At 41.3% G+C, this 20,103-nt stretch overlaps 1 pseudogene; it reads left to right on the top strand.

The window, feature by feature from the left end:
- Positions 1–11,383: 11,383 nt before the first annotated feature.
- On the top strand, positions 11,384–12,301 carry LOC127203572 (vomeronasal type-1 receptor 4-like; annotated as a pseudogene).
- The last annotated feature ends 7,802 nt before the right edge of the window (positions 12,302–20,103 follow it).

The raw sequence follows: 20,103 nt of genomic DNA, 5'->3' as shown, positions 1-20,103 counted from the left end.
TGGAAGTGGTGGTTGTCTTTGACTTGTTGTTCTTGCCTGTGCTTGGGACTACTTTTTCCTCCTACTGGGTTGCCACATCCAGCTGTGATAATGAAGGTTTGTGTCCAGTCTTACTGTATCTTGTTGGTCAGTGCTAGGTGGATATCCATGGGAGGCCTGCTCTTTTTGTCTTTCCCTTTTTCAGGAAAACAGGAGGAGTTGATCTGGAGAGAGGGCAAGTAGGGAAGGGACTGAAAGGAGTGAAGGGAGGGGAATGGCAGTTGGAATGTAATGTAGGAGAGATGAATAAAAGGAAGGAGGGAAGAAAGGAAGGAAGGAAAAAGATGGAGAGAGACAGAGAGCAGGGAGGGGGAGGGAGGGAGGGAGGGAGGGAGGGAGGGAAAAAAATCCCTCTCTTATCTTTGAGCAATGGAACCTTCCATTTTTAACTGTCAGACATAAGATTGGAGGGAAATAGCCAGGTTCAGAGCCAGACAGAGCCTTGTGTAGGAACCAGGCCTGACTGGGCTGCCTGCCTGTCTTGCTGTTTCATGTCCTATTTCTAGCAGCTTCCACGTCTGTGTTTATCTTGGTTAGCTAGTCATGTTTACTGCTCTGAGAACATGCCCCTCCCCTCCTCGAGACTTTTTCGCCTGTGTGCGATTACCTCTTGAGGGATTTCACCTGGGAGGAGGATTCCTGTTTTGCTGCCTGCCTATAAGAAGGCTCTTTGGAACTCTGAACAGGAACGAGAATAATAAACCGCTGCCGCGGCTGCTGCTGCAGCTGCTGCTCTCTTAGCACGAAGGACCCGCTGTGTTAGTGTGTGTGTGTGTGTGTGTGTGTGTGTGTGTATGAGTTAAATCCACAGCCCCTCGCCCTCGACTTGGGCATCACACCTTGGAGCGAGTGAGGAGCCCTGCCCATGGAGGGTTACAGCAGAATGGTCTTGGAATTGGCATTTATCTCTCATGAATTCAGATCCTGTACTTTCAATATGGTTCATACTAAAGTTGTTTTTTTTTTTTTTTTTTTTAATCCCTGTTGTTCAGAGATACTTGCATCACAAATACTTCAGTGAACAAGGTTAATCCCTTGGCAGTAGAACGAGACAGAGGGCAGGAGGCACCCAGACACTGTCTGAGTCACAGTATTGAAAAGGCAGAAGCTGAAGTGGGCTCCTCTCTGTTAGCAGAAAGAGTGGCATACATTTGATTTTGGGAAAATATGGCATTTAATAGACATGATGTGAAGACTATAGTTTGGGGACAAATTAAAATTGTGTGGACAAAATGAGAAGGTTTTTGTTCTCTCTTGTTTTAACCTTCCTTTCCAAAAAAAAAAAAAGTTTGTTTCTTGTTTTTAGTTATTTTTTTCTTTTTTGTTTTTTATTCTTTGTTGTTTTTTATCTTGCTTGTTTTTTTGCCATACATTATCTTGTAGCCTAGTCTGCTCCCAAGCTCACTGAGAACTTAAAGATGACCTTACACTGTTGTAGTGTAAGAATTCCCACAAAAACCACTCAAGCACCAATCTCCATGAGATATTCATGGTCTATTGAATGCCTTTTCCCAGGTGATTGCAATCAGGGCCACAGAAAGGATTTGGGAGCCTAGCTGTGATAACAACCTGCTTTTAAGGAAGTCCTTGCATAGAGAAACCAAATGTAGAAGATAAGGGGAACACATTTTGGTTAACCACACAAAGCAATATTGCATTTTTAGCCAACTAGACAAACTATTGTCAGCTAACCTTTAAGCTGATAAGTCCTAAGTGAGGTAAGTGAGCTGATGGTTAGGGTCTTTCAGGGTACACTCAAAGTGTGACCAAGTGTGTAGAGAACAGGAATGCAGTCAGAGGGCAGCCAAGTGTATAGATAACAAAGTATGAATTATGACACTGTTGAATCATCTAGTGTAAGTGAACTTGACCTTCTGGCAGTGAAAGTTAGTGTCAGCTATGAGTAACTACTTCCTAGAAGCATAAGCAAAAAGTTAGAAAATTTTTTAACTTAATTTCACCTTATAAACAAAATAGAAGGTAAACCCAGAAATGGCTGCAGCTATGACAAAAAAAAAAAAAAAAAAAAAAAAAAAAAAAAAATATATATATATATATATATATATATATATATTCAGGCTTTAACACTCGAATGCTATAGCTTCCGTCTCTCAAGAGCTGGGGTTCCAGTGTCACCTCACTACTGCAAGCATCCAGTTTGTTTTGATTTTATTTGTCTTGAGACACCTTCATCCTATGTAGCCCTGGATGTCCTGGAACTTGATTGATAGCTCAGGCTGGCCTCAAACTTACAGAGATCCTCCTGGCTCTGTTTCCTGAGTGTTTGGATTAAAGGTTTAAGCAAAGAGTAAAGGCCACTGACTCTCTGAAAGCATTCTAATTGTTAGGTTAATTGTGTCTCATGAAATTCACATGTTTAATATTTTCATAAAACAAATATTTTCATATGACTGTTTCTTCTGGCCAATGTTACTTAAATTTCTTAAAATCCATACAATTATCAATGAGAATAAGTATGAATGCAGACAATTCATAAACTTTTACACTGGAAATCCAATCACTAATGTACCTTTTGTCTAATCCTTTCGAAGAATTTGCAATTCTTTCCTTATCATATGGCATTTTTTATTCTCTAAGGGAAACTGAAGCTCGAGATTTCAGCTTTGAAAATTTTGGGTGTTGAGGTTTTAGAAGACTTTAGACTTCAGAAATTTTAATCCCTGAGCTACCAGCCTTCTTTGGGATGATGGCATTTAGGATTCTATGATGCTAGGATTCTGTGGTTCAGCACATTTTTTTAATATAAGACTTCCATCTTTAAAGTTAAGACCTCAACGTGTTTATTTCAGGAGACATAATTGAACCTAACAATTAACATGCTTGGAGAAAGCCATTCGTAATGACATACACTTCACTACAGAGTCAGAGGCAAGTGTGTGTGCATTTCAGGTTAACCTGGTCCACATAGCAGTGCCGGTGCTACATAGGGAGACAATGTCTCGAAAACAAAAGAAAATAAGCAAAACAAAACAGAAAAAAAAACCCAACCAGCAACAACAACAAAAGCAAACCAAAGACAAAAGGATGCTTGAAGGAGTGAGACTTGAAGTGCTGAGACCTCAGCACTAACGAGCTGGAAGCCATAAGATTGTATTCAAGAAATGATCATACTGAGTGAGTTAACCCAGAAGCAGAAAGACGTGGTAGATACTCACTTATAATTGGGCACTAGCCCAAAAGGCATGTCCCACAAAAGTCTTCACTTACCAGGAGATTGGGATAGATGTGAGGACATCCTACTGAGACTCTAGGTAAGAGAAATAGAGGAGATGGGGAAATAGAAGGACCCAGCGGGCCCTAGAAACCTACAAGAAAAACATCACGATGGGTGGATTGGGGCCCAGGAGGGTCTGCTCAAACTATTGCACTAACCAAGGACAATACAATAGTAAACATCGAACACCTACTCTGATCTACCCAACAGACAGTACATTCTCCACAGTTATGTGGAGAGAGGGGACTGACTTTGACACGAACTCTGGTGCTCCATATTTGACCACCTCCCTTTGGTGGGGAGGCCTGATGGCACTCAAAGAAAGAATAAGCAGGCTACCAAGATGAGATTTGATAGCCTATGACCATATAGTGGAGGAAGAGGTCCCCCTCCGTCTTTGACCTAGGGGAGGGGAATAGGGTGAAAGCAGGAGGGAGGGAGGAATGGGAGGATACAAGTGATGGGATAACAATTGAGTTGTAATCTGAATAAATTAATAATTTTTTTAAAAAGAGAAAAAAGATCAGTCTGAACTGTTTAATGAGGTTCTGAGCAGACTAGGCTACTAGACACCTATTTGCAAAGAAAAGGAAACACCAAAACAAAACACAGAGACAAACAAAGACAGGGTTATTTTGGGCCACACATTTAATCCCCTCCCCCACTATAGTCCTCACATCATGTGCGTCAAACATCATGTCTGTCCAAAATGAACTACATCATCAACTCTGCTGATGAAGATAGTCTCTTTGTAGCCTCTGTCTGTTCTGTTTTGTGCTTCAGACATTTTCTGGGTGCCTCCTAAACTCTGTCTCATTCCACTGCCAAGGACTTGACCCTGTTCAAGCAGCAGTTGGAATTCATATCTCTTGAAATCAAGACATTTAATAACTTTGGAATAAGCTGTATTTGAGAATATAGGATTATAAGTCATGGGAAATAAATGTTAGTGTTGGGATTCTATTTGAATGTGGCAGTGTTCCCTTTCACTACAGTGACTTTTGTTTTTGTTTGATGTCATGTGGTTTGCTTTGGTTTGGTTTGGTTTTATGAGACAGGATTTCTCTGTGAAACCCTGGCTGTTCTGGAACCCTATAGAACAGGCTTGCCTGGAATTTACAGAGATCTGTCAGCCTCTGCTTCCCAAGTGCTGGGATTAAAAGCAGGCACCACCATAGTTCAGCTTGGTTGTTTTGTGTGTGTGTGTGTGTGTGTGTGTGTGTGTGTGTGTGTGTGTGTGTGTGTGTGTTGTCAGCTGGTCTTGGGTGCAGAAAGGTGACCATCAGGTAGTTGTGTGAGAGGGGAGTCCCAAAACCAATGAAAAGGGGGGAGGAATCCCACCCTCAGAGATAGGCGAGGACACAGGGATTATCATGCAAAAAAAGACAAAATGTGGATAAGAACCAGAGATGGTAGATGGCTCCAAGGAAACAAGTTTTGTACGGAGAGAACAGGACACTTACTTGCACTTGCACATGTGGTTTTACATGTTATAACAATATGCACAAGACTTTCAAATGACCCAGCTAGACAGAATCCAGGCAGATGGAGATTTTCAGAAGGTCCCACTCCTAACACAAGAGTTATTTTCCCGAGGATGTTCCAATTTATTCTTTAAAATTCCAAAAGTTGAGAGACTAACAATGCTTCCACCGAGGCCACTGTACTAGGCACAGTGTTTTTAATGAAGCAAGGGATATTTAAAGGAAGTAATGACTTTGGGGCCGTGTTCGTGTGGAAGTCAGACTCCACTCTCCACTCAACTGTGAAAATGTTTTCTAAGAACTAATCTGTGTTTACTACTTGTATTGTCCTTGGTTAGTGCAATAGTTTGAGCAGACAGCCCTGGGCCCTGATCCACCTGTTCCGATGCTCTTTTTGTAGGTTTCTACGATCCTCTGGATCCTTCTATTTCCCATCTCCTTTTCTCAAGACAGAGTTTCTCTGTGTAGCTTTGGCTGTCCTACACTCAGTTCTGTAGACCAGGTTGGCCTTGAACTCACAAAGATCCACCTGCCTCTGCCTCCCTGAGTGCTGGGATTACAGGTTTGAACTACAGTGCCCAACTTAATATTTTTTGCCAATTTAAATTGTTACAAAACTACTTCTTTCCTGCCTCATATTAGCAGAGTGTGAGTCAAACAGGTTCAACAAATATTTTTTTTTTACTTACCTAAAACCATTGGTCTCAATGAAAGCATAGCGATTTTTTTTCTGTTTAATGTTCTTTCGTAAATAACAGCAAGTAAATTTGAATTTAAGATTAGTTACTTTTTAATTTAATTATTTGTAACAGTTTTGAGTTTCAAAACAATGTGTGTTTTACAATAAATTATAGGATAGATAACTTATGTGTGTGAAATAAAAGCTGGAGTCATTGCTTACTGGAAAAAAAATAAAGACCTAAGCTGATTTATGTTGGAAGAAGTCACAGAAGCCTATAGAAATGAACCATAGATACTTCTATACATTTCTCATGAATCTGACCTCAAAGTTTCTAGTACTTCCAGAGGAGACACAGGTTTCAAGGATCGTTAAAACTTAACTACTCTTAAAAACGCATTGTCCCTTTGGAGATACTATTAGAAATTTTAATTTATTTATTTTTAAATTTGCAACTGGAAAAAGTTTCAAAACGATTTTGTCTCCCAAAGCTAGTGCTGTCATCGCCACTGCAGGTGAAATGAAAATTGTCATTCTGGAGGGAGGTGAGGTCACAGTCACAAACTCTTATGTGACACTTGAGTTGCTTTCTTCTCCTCACAGGGCTGGTTATTATGATCTTGAGGATCAGCACACTGAGCCCACCATGCTGCAGAGCCAATAAGTCAGGTGAGGAATTGATATGTTAGAGTGTTCTGCGAAGCCGGCAAAGCAAACAGGCCCGCCAAATATCCATTCTGGTCATGGGAATCTGACGTAGGAACAGATAGCTGGAAGAGACAGAGAAGGCACAAGAACAATTCCAGACCTAAAACGTGGGTAAGAAAAACAAAAAGGGCTCACAACTTTGTGCCATTCCGTGTTGTTTCTTAGTGTAATGTAAGTCCATCACCGAGAGTGACTGTGGGTAACACCAGGGTGATGCAGCCATTCTGTGAATGTGCTGACGGAACGTGGTAATAAGTCAATGTGATAATTCAGCTTACTTTATATGATGTGTAGACTAACTTTTTAGGTATTATTATGATTGCGGGCGAACTTACCATATATTCACACCATAGAAACCAGTAACACGGTAATATAAAAAGCACACGACCACGGGACAGTGCAGGATGGGAACGTCTCCTGGAGTAAAGTGTATCCGTATGTAAACTGTTGTGTCAATACATTTATGAGTTACAGAGGGAGTAACTGTGTTTGTATTGCGTGACCCCTGGTAGAAGGACTGCTTGGAAACCTGTCTTGGCCTTAGGAAGGCATCACTGAAGGGACGTCGTGGGATGAGTATCAGGCAATGGGAGCAAGGGACAAATGTGTCCTGTTGTCTCCACTGGTTTATTCATATTCTAGTGATAAGTATAACCTGATGCATGACTTCCTTCCCCTCTTATCGTTGTCACTAATGGACCACAGGGCCTTGTGCGTGGAGGCTCAGGACTCTACCCTTCAGCGATGCCTGTCTGCAAATAGTTATTTATTTTGGTTTGAAAAAGTTTCACGTTTTCACATGTTTTCCCCTTTGTTTCTTCATCTTATATGTATCCTCCCTTTTTGACGGAGTTATGAATTGTATTGCAGTGCCACCAATAATGTAAGAAGTAGTAAGTATGTATAAAACGTTAAGTGAAATATTTTGGTGATGTAATTTTCTTCTCGTTCAGCACGCATTAGTGTGCCCTGTTGCACTTTATACGTAGTGATGTTGTTAGTGACTCATCTGTGATTAACACTGTGGCTTTTACTCCTTAGGGATAACAATGAGTACTTGAGGGACATCATAAGCACCAAGACTTTCTTGTGCTTGTCAACAGAAACTGGGGGATGAGACAGCTTTCTCTCATTTCGGAGCATACTTAGAACATTGTATTTTGTTAAAATCTTTAAAACCTTATCTCCACTTGTCATTTGCCTGTGAAATAACAGGTAATGGTAAAATGAAAACTTATTCATTTTCATATTCATTTAAAAACTTCCATTTTTTAAATTTTTAATTGGTTGAATTTACATCCCAATTGTGGCATGCTTCCTTTCTTCCTCCTGGTCCTACCCTTCCTTTCTTATCTCTCCTCCACTAGTCCTCAGAAAGGGAAAATCCTTTCTCACCTATCACCTGACTTTAGTCTACCACGTCTCATCTGGACTGGCTGTATCCTCTTCCTCTGTTGCCTGGCATGGCTGCCCAGCAGAGTAGGTATTCAACAAGTGGGCACCAGAGCACATGTCTGAGGTGCCTCCTAAAAAAGATTATTTTTTTTTAAAGATTCATTATTTATTTTGATTTTGTGGACATATGTGTTTTACTTCCACACATATATGTGTGTGTGAGCACATGCATGCATGGATGCATGTGTGTTTGCACATATGCATGTGTGCGTGTGCGCGCGCGCATGCGCGTGGGTGTGTGTGTGTGTGTGTGTGTGTGTGTGTGTGTGTGTGTGTGTGTGCATGTGTGTGCAGGTTGAGAATGCAGTGACTGCAGAGGACAGAACAGAATGTTTGAATGCCCTGGATCTGGAGTTACAGGCAGTCGTAAACCACCATGTGCTTGCTGAAATCTAAAACCCACTCTTCTGCAACAGCAGCAAGAATTCATTTCCGCTGAGAAATTTCTCTAGCCCCTCCCCCAAAGAAATCATTTCTATAGCCAAAAGCATTGAATAAATATCAACATACTGAGCAAATGTCTAGTGAGGAAAAGAATCTACATAGAAGGCTATCGTATGTTTGAAAACATCTCTCATGGTTTTGTGAGCATAGATTGGAAATGACTGTGTTTGTGTCACACAAGCTATGTCCAGGACTGTGTAGTATTTACTCTGACACAAAGAGATTTTCAATTTATAGAGTCGCTTACCTTTTTGTGTTTCTTTTTGTTTGTTTGGTTTGGTTTGGTTTTTGGTTTTTCGGGGAGGTTGTTTGTCTTTTGAGACAGGGTTTCTGTGTGTAGCCTTGGCTGTCCTAGACTCACTTTGTAGGCCAGGCTGGCCTTGAACTCACAGCGATCCACCTGCCCGTACCTCCCGAGTGCTTTATGTTTCTATGTTCGTGTCTTGACAGTGGATATAAATCTACTCTCTACATCAGGCATTTATGAACGTGAGAGATGGTGTAAAACTGAGAGAATAGCACTGACTTATATATTTTTACCAATGTAGGCTGTTTATATACTTAATAAAAAGTTGCACCTGTTATTTGTTTTAATGTTGACAATGAAAGAGAGGACAGATGCAGCAGAAGAAAACAACCATGAGTCTAACCTGTAATCCGAAGAAAGGGAAAGATCTAAGACTGTATGGAATGGAGTCTTTATCGGGGACCAATACAAAATACTGTGAAAATTAGGGGACCCTCTGTATTGGAACTACGGACTTTTGAAAGGTTAGACCACATGTTACATGTATGTGACTTTTATAAATGGAGTCCTAATCCAACAATTGTTGTACATTTTAAACTATACTTAGTCCTTATGATTTTTGGAATGCATTATTGTCTTCCTCAGATCTGATGTGTGGAGTTCTCTTTTGTGGAATGATTTTAAATTTCTTTGCGGCTAGGAAAATATTTTATCGTAACTCCCCAGAATGCCAGATAGGAGGAAATCAAGCAATGTGGGATACGTGCTGTGTTATTTTCTCATATTTGATACTGCAATACTATTTTCAGGTAGGTACTTTAAATTAATATTTGTTACAAAAACTTTTAGGAGAGGACTCTGATTCTGAGAAATGACCAGTGACACTAATCTAGTTTGTACATTGGCTGTGATGCAAATCTTCAGCATCCATCATTTTAGGTAGTGGTGTTTAGGATAGCTTGGAAATCATAGAATATGACATTTATCACCATCTTTTGACTTTCAGTGTGTTGACATAGCAGCTTATGCTTGTACTCAGTGTCATGTGTTCTTTTGTTCAGAGTTGACATTTCTCACTATGTGCCTTTCTTGTAGGCTTTTCTTTTCTCCAGCCATCATAAATCTTGTGGTTTCCAAAAGTTTTCCTTGCACTTTCTGGGTGATTTCAGCATCATACCATTCCTGTCCGTTGTGGGTCACTCCTGCTGGGGTAGACCCAGATTCTTTTATCACTCTTGGTTCCATTACTCCTTTTTCTCCATAGTAAATACTACCTGAGGAGAGCTCTGGAATGTTCTTCCTTTTTAGTTTCTGGTAATCACTCCCAACTATTTTCTTTCTTTGCAAAATGAATATGGCGTCTTCATTTGTTGTATCCTAAATGCTTCATCTCAGCCTCTATAGCCAGCATCTCCTGACCTCTTGAGGTGTGTCTGGATCCTCTGCACTCCAGATCTTTGTGGCACTTCTGGCCGTGATTTTTCATGTTGAGATCCTCCTCTTGCTTAGCCACCTGCAGATGATGCAGGACTAAACAGTTCCGCTGAATGTTTGATGCCAACTGAAGCTCAAAGATTGGTTCCTACATCCTGTGAGCCATGCTGTGTCCCTCCACCAAAACAGAATAGCAACACACTTCGTTCATGCTGTGAAACCATAAATGCTCACACTGGTCAGGATGGCTGATTTTTCTCTGGTACATGGTGACCTTGATGCAAAGCCTCTCCTGCTGGCCTGGAACAGCTACCCACTCCCCCCATAACTGAGATGACATGGAATCTCTGGAGGCCGTAGCTGGTATATTGAATTCTCTTTTGTGTATACCCCTTAACTGGCCATTGGAGGCTACTGAGCTTTACTGGATGGTCTACAGGTGAAAGCCTGTACTTGTGATGGAATCACGTAAAATGTGAACTTATATGTGTAGTTGTTCTTAAATGTGGGATTACTGTGGTCCTGTGGGGTTCCCTCAATCCCTGTTATCAGGACTGTGTCATTGTTCAAGTTTGCTTAGGCATCCAGGTTGAGACTTCATCGGTGTAGCTTCTCCGACGTTACTAGGAGATGCCATGTCACAGCAGATCTATATTCCTCTGGCTCTTGCCATCTTTCTGCCTCCTCTACCAAAATGCTCCTTGTGCCTTGTCGCTGGAGTTGTATTGTGGTGGGTAAACATCAGATTTGGTACCTTACAGGTCATTGATTTCTGCATTGTGATCAGTCCTTGTTTTTCTGTTTTCTGCCTTTTGATTAACTCTCTCTCTCTCTCTCTCTCTCTCTCTCTCTCTGTGTGTGTGTGTGTGTGTGTGTGTGTGTGTGTGTGTTTACATGCATGCATGCATGTGTGTGTGCATGCATGTGTGTGTGTGTGTGTTCTGTGCATGAATGGTGTGTGTGTGTGTGTGTGTGTGTGTGTGTGTGTGTGTGTGTGTGTGTGTGTTATGTGCATGAATGTTGGCCTTTTTGTCAATGAGAATTTTCTTTCTTTAGGGCATAGAGTTACACACAATGAAAGATTGCTGAGAAAAAGAACAAATAGTCTTTCCTCAGCAAGAGCCTCACAATTGACTATCCAGCACCCAATGTTAAGCACTGAAACTATGTACACACAAGTAACATGCAGGCTGAGCAGAATATGTATGTATGTATCAGGGTAGATTTTGTTGAAGTTTCAAAAATAAATTAAAATGTTTCTTTGGTAAATGCTTTATTTAAGTTTTGGAGTTGTTAATTGAAGTTGATTTCATTTAAACATCACTAGAAAATATATTACATCATTTTTGTTTACATTGCCTTGTCACTTTTCATTGTTCTCATGAGCAAATATCACATCAGGCTGGATGCTTTATTTTCTAGGAAACTTGATGGCTCTCCTTCCATCAATGCATACATACTGGAGTATTGAGAAAACTCACAGTAACAAGCAGGGGAAGTCAGCACGCCTTCCAAAATTTTTGGGATGAGGCCCTTTTTAATTGGTCTAGACTGGCCTTGCACTCCTGAGTTTAAAAGACCCTCTTCTTCATCTGCCTAGTAACAACATCAATTAAATGTGTACTTCTTCACTCCAGGCTACAATCACAATTCACCAAATGGACCTCTGGAATCTGGCCATCAGAATTCTTTCTTTATTACCAACCACAGTTGGAATTCTGGGGAACTTGTTTCTTGTGTTCTACTATCTAGGTCTGTACTGCAGAGAATTCGCATTAAAACCCATAGATTTGATTCTCATGCACCTAATGGCAGCCAATGACTTGATAGTTCTCTCCATAGGGGTGCCCCAAACAATGTCTATTTGGGGATTGAAGGGTTTTGCGAATCCTTTAGGATGTAGGCCCTTATTGTTCATTCAAGGATCTGGTTGAAGTATGTCCATTTGTGCCACCTGCCTCTTGAGTGTCTTCCAAACAATAACTATCAACCCCAGGAAATCCTGTTGGAAGGCTCTTAAAGTCAAAGCTGTCAGGTACCTTGGCTGTTCCATTTTCCTTCTCTGGGTCTGGAACTTCTTGTTGAATTCTGTTTCCTTTGTCTACTCATTTACCAAAAGGAATGTCTACAATGTGACAAGAATACGAGACTACGGATACTGTTCCCTTAGAGGGAGTGACGACATCAGTGACTCACTCTATACAGCATTCGTGGTGTGTCCTGAAATCTTCTTTTCCTTGCTCATTGCCTTCTCCAGTGTCTCCATGACTGTCATTCTTTACAGACACAAACAGAGGATTCAACACATCCGTAGCTCTCATAATTTCAGGAGAACGTCCCCAGAGTCCAGAGCAACCCAGAATGTCCTGGCCGTGGTGTCTACTTTTCTGGCCTTTTGTACTCTCACCTCCATTATGAGAGGCTGTATTGCTCTTTTTCATGATCACAACTCATGGCTAGTAACCACCGATCATCTCACTTCTCTGGGCTTTCCCACTTTTGCACCTTTTGTTCTTATGAGTCACTACTCTATTGTGTCCAGTTTGGCTTGGTTAAGGAAAAAAATTGCCTCCTGATTTTCTTCTACCTATGTAAAATTGTTTACTCACAATTGTTTACTCCCTTTTCACTTTAAAATATCAGTTAAAATGTTAAGGATAGAGTGCTTTGTCTTCCTAATATTACCCAAAATAATTATGGGAATTTTGGCAGCTGGTTCAACTAGCAGCAAACATGAAATGATCATCTTGTTTTTGATACATTGTACTCCACAACTTAAAGCGAATAGTTATTCCTTTCCACAAATGTTCTGCAAAAATCTAGTAAAACTTCCAATTCAGATACTCTTCTTATGGCTTCCATCCTGTCATTCTTAGCTGCTTTTAACTGCTGCACAGACATCTTCTGGGTACTGAATTTTAACAGCAAGGCAAACTGAGACCATGGATGGCATTAAGCGTGTGCTTCTTTCAGGGAAGGTGACCCAGCCTAGACCCACACCACCTTGTGCTGCACTATCCTGGTTCCACAACTGAGCTAGCCCTACTTGGCAATTTAAAGGGACCTGGGAATTTTCTGGCACCTTCTTTATCCTGGAAGGCTGCACACCCTTGATTAAGGAAGCCATTGGACAGGAGTTTCAATATGAAATGGATTAGATCTTGTCCTTGTTTGGCTTCTGTTGCTGTGATAAAACAATGACAAAAACCAATTCGGGGAAGCAAATATTTATTAGGCTTGCATTTCCCCATCACAGCCAATCACTGAGGGAAAGCAGAGCAGGAGCTCAAGCCAGGAAGTTGGGGGGGCGGGGGAGCAGGAACTGAAGCAGATACAGCTTGGTCACCTTGCTTTATTGTGGAGGAATGCTAAGTGAATGTATCAACCATCAATAAAACACGGTTTAGCCAATCAACTGGGCAAAAGAACAGGAAGTGGAAGGCGGGACTTCCTGGAAGAGAGGTGAAAAAGTTTGAAGGTTGGAGAGGAAGGAGGAGTTTTTTTGACGGTTGGAGGAGGACGGTGGGGACTTGATGAGGACTGGTCATAGTGGCAACTGCTTGGAATATATGTATGTTGTAAGGTTTAGAGTAGTTTGTTTAGTTTATAGGTAGATTAGAATCCGTTCAGACTCTGCCCAGCAAAGTGCTGGCAGCTTTAGAGTACGTTTCAGTCTCCCTGTGTCAGTTATTTGCTTTGTAGGCCAAAGGGATACAATTTATTGTAACACTCTGTTGTACAACTAAGGACCACTCCACAGTCACACCACCAGTCACAGTAATATGGTCAATCTCAGCCAAGAAACTGCTCCACAGACTTGCCCACAGGCCAATCTGATAGAATCAATTCTTCAGTGAATGCTCCCTCTCTTCAGATGTCTGGAGCCTATATCAAATTGGCAATAAATAAATAAACAAACAAATAAATAATAAAAATAAAAACCAAGCAAACACCCCATTCCCCAAAACAACTAACTAGCACAGATCTGGATATTGTGAAACACCCCTGACATTCACACACTTGGAAAATTGAGGTAAGAGGGTTTTGAATTTAGGTAACCCTGGGGTACTTAACAAGGCTGTGGTGGTGCCGTGGATTGCTTCATTCCCGGAGAGACTGCAGTTATCTACTCTCACAGCTGCTCTAACCACAGAGAGGGGATAAATTCCGGAAGGAAAGAAGTTGTGAAGGGTCTGGTTAGTTGAACAAACAGCTCTGGGAGCTGCCATTCTGGGAACAGGGTGGCCTCGCGGGCAGCTGGCCTTTATCTGATCTTACCAGTAGTCTTACTGGAAAAGGTAATTTATAGCCAGAAAGGAGTAGATCTTACTATGAGCTTGGGGGTCTTAAAATGACTGTCTCCCACATATTTCCATTGTAATCTCTCATGTGTGGATCAACACCATGATTCAGTAATATGGAAACACTGATAGAAGGAAGATAATGAGGAACCCTTGAGTTCAAAAGAATAAAACTTTCAGGATTCAGTTCAGCAGGGTGAATTCCTTAGTGTCTCCTGGCCTGGGAGCAGATTCTCTCCTGGAATGAAGCAATCTGCACCACCACAGCCTTCTCTCTCAGCTCCCTACAGCTTCTCCAAGGCAGCCAGAAATTCCCTGGACTCTCCTCTGGTTCCTTCCTCCCCTAGGTGGTCGATTTGCAACACAACAGCCTGGTTGGAGTCTCAGGTTCTTTTCCCCAATTCAGGATCCAGGATGGAGCCTCTCAGTTCATCACAATGAGCATCTGACTGGGGTCTCTGCTGTGTTTCCAAGGGACAGAGCATGCTAAGACTGCCCCCACCTGAGGCAAAGCCAGCCATCCTTCCACAAATCACCAGATTTGTCTCAAATGAATCTATACTGTTAGACTTTGATTGCCAGAGTCTATTCCTGGAAGCCCGATTGAGAGCCAGAGTCCAGAGTCAATGCAAAAGCAAAGGAATTTATTAAGCTGACACGTCAGGGTCCACCATACTCCGGGGAGATGGAAAGACCCCGTTCTGTAATGGCAGAGGATTTGAATACCCTTACAGATGCAGAACTTAGTACAAACATGATTGGATAGTTGACCTTTAAAATGATTGGTTACTAGTTATTTTATCCCTGAGGGGGCAAGAGCTCAGCTTGGGACATCACGTGTTGTCAGATCCTTGGAAAGGCTGCAAAGCTAGTCAAAGGCTACTGAGGCACTAATCAAAGGCATCTGTTTAGCTGATCCAGTTGAAGACACAGAGAGTAGTCATATCTGTGGGACTGGTTTACATCAGTTTCCAGCAGGTCCAGATCTCAGCAGCTCTGGATGGAGTCTGTTAGCCAGGCAAAAATCTGCTGAGACAAATTCAGACTAGGGACAGAAGTTAAAATTGTGTCTATAAGACAGCTGGAGTAGGCTTATGCCTTTGAAACACAGTAAAAGCATGAACATTTATTTCTCAGCCCAGAAGACTTTATATACACATTGGACAGACTCATTTCTAGCATGATGGAAAGCGCCCTTAAGTCTACATTCAGAATGCAAACAATTCAAAATATGATTTCAATTCATAAATTGAATCTTGAACTTGGGACTGATTAATAAGCAACTAGTACTCCACCAGCTCACTGATCTCATTTTAAATCTGTAACTTGTACTTATGGACCTTAAAACTTTTCTTAAGATCCTTTAACTTTTATAACTTGCACTTACCAACATTTAAACACTTTTTTAGACCCTCAGATATTAAACACTTTCTCAGACCCTCAAACACTTGTATTTCAACTTGAAATACTTTCTTCTTAACATTCTTATCTTGCATGTATCAACCTTTAAGTGCTTTTCCAAACCCTCAAATGCTTTATTTGTCCAATTTAAGGTCAGATCCTCAGACCTTATACAAACCGCACCTTTTTCTATCTAGTTACTCACTAAGAGACACAGGCAGTTGAGTTACACTAAAAACTGTTTACTGTTTAACATGAAGCCTGTGAGCAAGGCAAGCCTGTTGTCTGTCTGTCTTTTTAAGTAAGAGAAGAGACCTAGTACCTAGTAGTTCTAACTAGCTAATGAATTGACTAGTGTACTAACAGTAAATCTAATTGTCCTTTAGCTGTCAAGCTACCATTAGCTTCGCCATCAATGTAATCAGAGACCTGAGAAGGATAAACTGTAACCTAGACAAATTTTTATACCAGTCAAAAATGACAGAGGTGACTAGCTGTATGCTGGTACCTAAGACACTTGTCCCAGTCATCTCTTGTAGTAACGTGGCACCATGGGCAGAGACAGTCTGGCCCTCAGGCACAGAGGCACAGAAGATGAGAGGCTGTTTCTGTGGAAGGAGAACACAGAAGAGATTGACCTCACCTCGTGTTCAGCAACGTGAGACAATGACTCTCCGGGTGTCCAGTCTGTCCACAGTACATGCTGGGCCTAGCAGCAGTTGAAGAGTTGGGGCAGGTTTGCCCAGTAGTTAGAAAGCACAACCCAGAGTTGGAGTCATCTGCCATACCTAATCTTCTCAGAGACTTTGAGGATACTTCTAGGAAGTAGGATTCTCTGTCATAATTAGTTTAAATATGTTTAATGCCACATTCAGCAGATCTCTGATAAGCTTGAGGACCAGGATATCTGTGCTCAATCCTTGTCTGTCTTTAGCTATCTGCTCTAAACCACATCTTACAAACATAAAACAAAATGTTATAATCTATAATCTGCAGATAAGTGCTAGAGGACCACATATGTCTAATTTTAGTATATCTGAATTCCTTGTTTTTAGCTATATATTGGCTTATTATCCTAGAAAATACCTGTGATTAACTGAGCTAATGCCTAACAAAACCATAAGCTTTAATTATCTTAATCTGTTTGCGATAGTAGCTTTTCTAAAAGGAGTGGAACTACACACAGCATTCTGAGAATTACATAGGCACAATACCTTAAAAGGGTTGATACATAGAAGGCTGTAATTAAAATACAACCATAATTTTGTATCAATATACAAAAGTTTGAACAACCAAAAACCATCTGCCTCACCTAGGGAATGAATGAGGCATCATTCTCTTGGAATTGTTTCATTAACTATCAGGCAACTGATTCACTGATATAGCTGACCACAAACTGCATCGGTTATTAGAACAACTTTAAATATATTTCTGAACTAATATCAAAGCAAACTTTTAATCACAGATACAGTTCATTGATGGACTGGCAATCTTGCTGATTCTGTCACATTTTCTCATTAAGACTGAATAACAAAAGCTAGCTTAAAGGACAGAAGTTGCTCTTGGTACTGAACAGCCTTCAGTAGAGTGGCTTGAGTCTCCCACAACCAAACTGGCTGCCAGCCTTGTGACTACTGTTAGCCAAGATGGTGGAGAGGCTACAGCAGGGCGAATTCCAGCCATGTGACTGCCCTTAGCCATATTCAGAAAATAAAGCCAAACATATTCCTAAGGCAGCGATTTTTACCTTTTTGAGAATGAAGGTAGAACATAATAACCATAAATATAGAACACAAAACCCAAATTTTAACAGTGTAAACAATTCAGTTGAATAGCTCTAAAATTAACATTTTTTAACTTAAAAGTAACTTTTAGAATTACCCATTTCCAAAGTCTGCAATACAGCAATCTGTTAACCTGAATAGACCTTCATAACAAGCAGAGAGCTCATTAGGGCCAAGAGGCTCTAAAATTGTTGCCCTATACCATGTGGCTATCTCAAGATCGTGGAATCACATGGAAGGCTACAGAATCACAACGTTGTTATTTTAAAACATCTGTGTTACAAACACATACACATACATATTTTCTAAACAAGCATTTGAACTTAAAATTTAAACATCACGCCCAACAAGCAAATTACAAATCTTTAGATAAGAGTTCACAGTATATAGCCTGGATATGCAGCTTTAATGCCTTATTAAAGAAACATTGTTTTAATTCTTATCTTTTATAAGTCAAGTTTTAAGTCAGCACAGTAATTACATAAAAACCTTAATTTAAAAGTACCTTTAGAGACCTGTTGGCTTATGCCATTTGCTGCTTCGAATGGCTCCAACTCAAACTTAAAAGTTTAAGTTAATCTTTCGTTACTGACGTTAGAGAATTTTTTGTTAACCATCTTCAATAACCAGTAATTTATAAGCAAGGTGTGCAAAACATAATAAATCTGTACATTTAAAATCAAACATATAATGGTCACATACATTAGTACATTTTAAGATAGGCAGACAAAGCACGTTTGGAGGGCCAGGATCGCGACCAGACTGCAAGGCTGGAAAAAAAAAACCTTCACCAAGGCCAAACAGCAGCCGCCCCAAAAACACTATAGTTCCTGTGTCAGCTTGGTGTTTGTTCAGCCCACGTGGTGGGACATTTTAAAAGACAAGGAAGAAGTAGGCATGCCTCAGCAGTCCTGTTTCCACACTCAAGCCGGAGAGTGTAAGCCGGTGGGGAGCAGGGCGTGCCTCTGTTGGCTGAAGGCTCGGGTGGATCTAGCAAGGACCTAACAGCCTCGGGGGTCCCCAGAGGGCTTCTCTAGCAAGCACTCAGCAGCAGCCAAGTGTTCAAGCAGGAAGTGGGCGGCACTAGACTCAAGTCGCCATGTTTGAGACCTGGCCTATTTCCAAACCGAATGTTACAAGCAAACAGAAAGAAAAACCGGTGAGGAAAAAAAGGACCAAAATTCAGAACTGCCACTGTCCTGAGAGTCAGCAGCCTCCGTTCAGCAGGAAAGCAAATTCCAAGCAGCCTATCCTGTAACCAGGCTCTGCCTGAATCAGAAAACCAGACCTTCTTGGCTACAAGAGTCACACAAAGACAAAAAGGGAAACAAAGCACAAACTGACAAAAATCAGACTGCGGGAGTGACCCGCTTTGTCCCTCAAACTTGAGGTTGTTTAGAACCGACAGGGAAAACCACACACAGACCACGCTCCTGCCCCCGCGTGGCCCGGACCTGCGAGCGAGTTCTTGAACACTCTTGGGCAAGAGCAAACCGCTCACGCACAGGTCGGAGAGGGGCTATATCACCCTGCTCCTGGGACTAGAGCATCCTATCAGTCCACCCAGGCGGGAAGACCATTCCCCAGTGGGGGCAGCTCTCTTTTGTGAGGACACCGAGAGCAACGTGGTTGCTTCCTTAGTCCAGGCAGGGACACATACGCTGTCTCCTTAACCTAGGCAACGGAGCTCCCTGTACGTTGCTTCCTCAACCCAGACCAATCTTTCACGAACCAGATTCAGAGTAAAGGAAAAAGTGACAGAATTTACACAGACAAGAGATTAGACAAGCAGCAGCAGTACCGCTTATTCCTCGACCGGAGTCTGATTCTCAAGGGGCTTCACACATCGGTGGGACCTCCATTTGTTACACTTTGATCGCCAGAGTCTATTCCTGGAAGCCCGACTGAGAGCCAGAATCCAGAGTCGATGCAAAAGCAAAGGAATTTATTAAGCTGACAGGACAGAGTCCACCATACTCCGGGGAAATAGAAAGAACCCGCTCTGTAATGGCAGAGGGTTTAAATACCCTTGCATACGTAGAACTTAGTACAAACATGATTGGTTAGTTGACCTTTAAAATGACTGGTTACTAGTTATATTATCCCTGAGGGGGCAAGAGCTCAGCTTAGGGCATCACCTGTTGTCAGGTACTCGGGACAGGTATGAGGATGTGGTTTTTTCTCAGATAGAATACAGCAGCCCTGAGACAATCTTGGAAAGTACCGAGTGGCCAGGGTAGAAAAACAACTTTTATGTCTTCAATATCAACAAGCAATGAGTCTGCTCACTTATGTATACATTTCCTTACTGGTAATAAAATACATTTTGCCATTTTTTTTAAAGCACACTGCAGTACTTATAAAAATACCACCTGAAGGAAAGATTTAAATCAATTTAACCATGCATAAACTTGAGGAAAATTCACAGATAAGAGGCCAATTCTTGTTAGACATCCTCTGAGATACTGAATCATATACTAAACACTGAGTTAATGTTCCCACAGTGTAATGCCATATATTTGTAGACTGAAAACTTTTTGTTTCTCTAAACATGAATTTTTTGCTCAACCATTATTTCTGAAGCACTAACTGCCTTCTTTGAAAAAGCATCTTCTAGTGTTAAAGTTATAGACACCAAACTGACTCTCTCCTTACACGATGTAGATCGTTCCCGCATGAGTAGTTACCCTCCACGGTACATTGAAGACATTTAACTACTGAGAGCATACAGGAATTGGAAACACTCTGAGTTATCTGACAGTATCCCAGGCACCTGAATTTTTCTTTTCATCTTTGACAATAGCTTTACATGCAAACTCCCTTGGGATCCCTGAGGGACACCAGAGCAGTAGCTAAGTTAGGAAACAGGAGGGAGGCACTGAAGCAGACCCC

The sequence above is a fragment of the Acomys russatus genome, chromosome 19 (assembly GCF_903995435.1).
Source record: "Acomys russatus chromosome 19, mAcoRus1.1, whole genome shotgun sequence".
NCBI classification, from domain to species: domain Eukaryota; kingdom Metazoa; phylum Chordata; class Mammalia; order Rodentia; family Muridae; genus Acomys; species Acomys russatus.
This window is presented reverse-complemented; position numbering and strand designations above follow the sequence as displayed.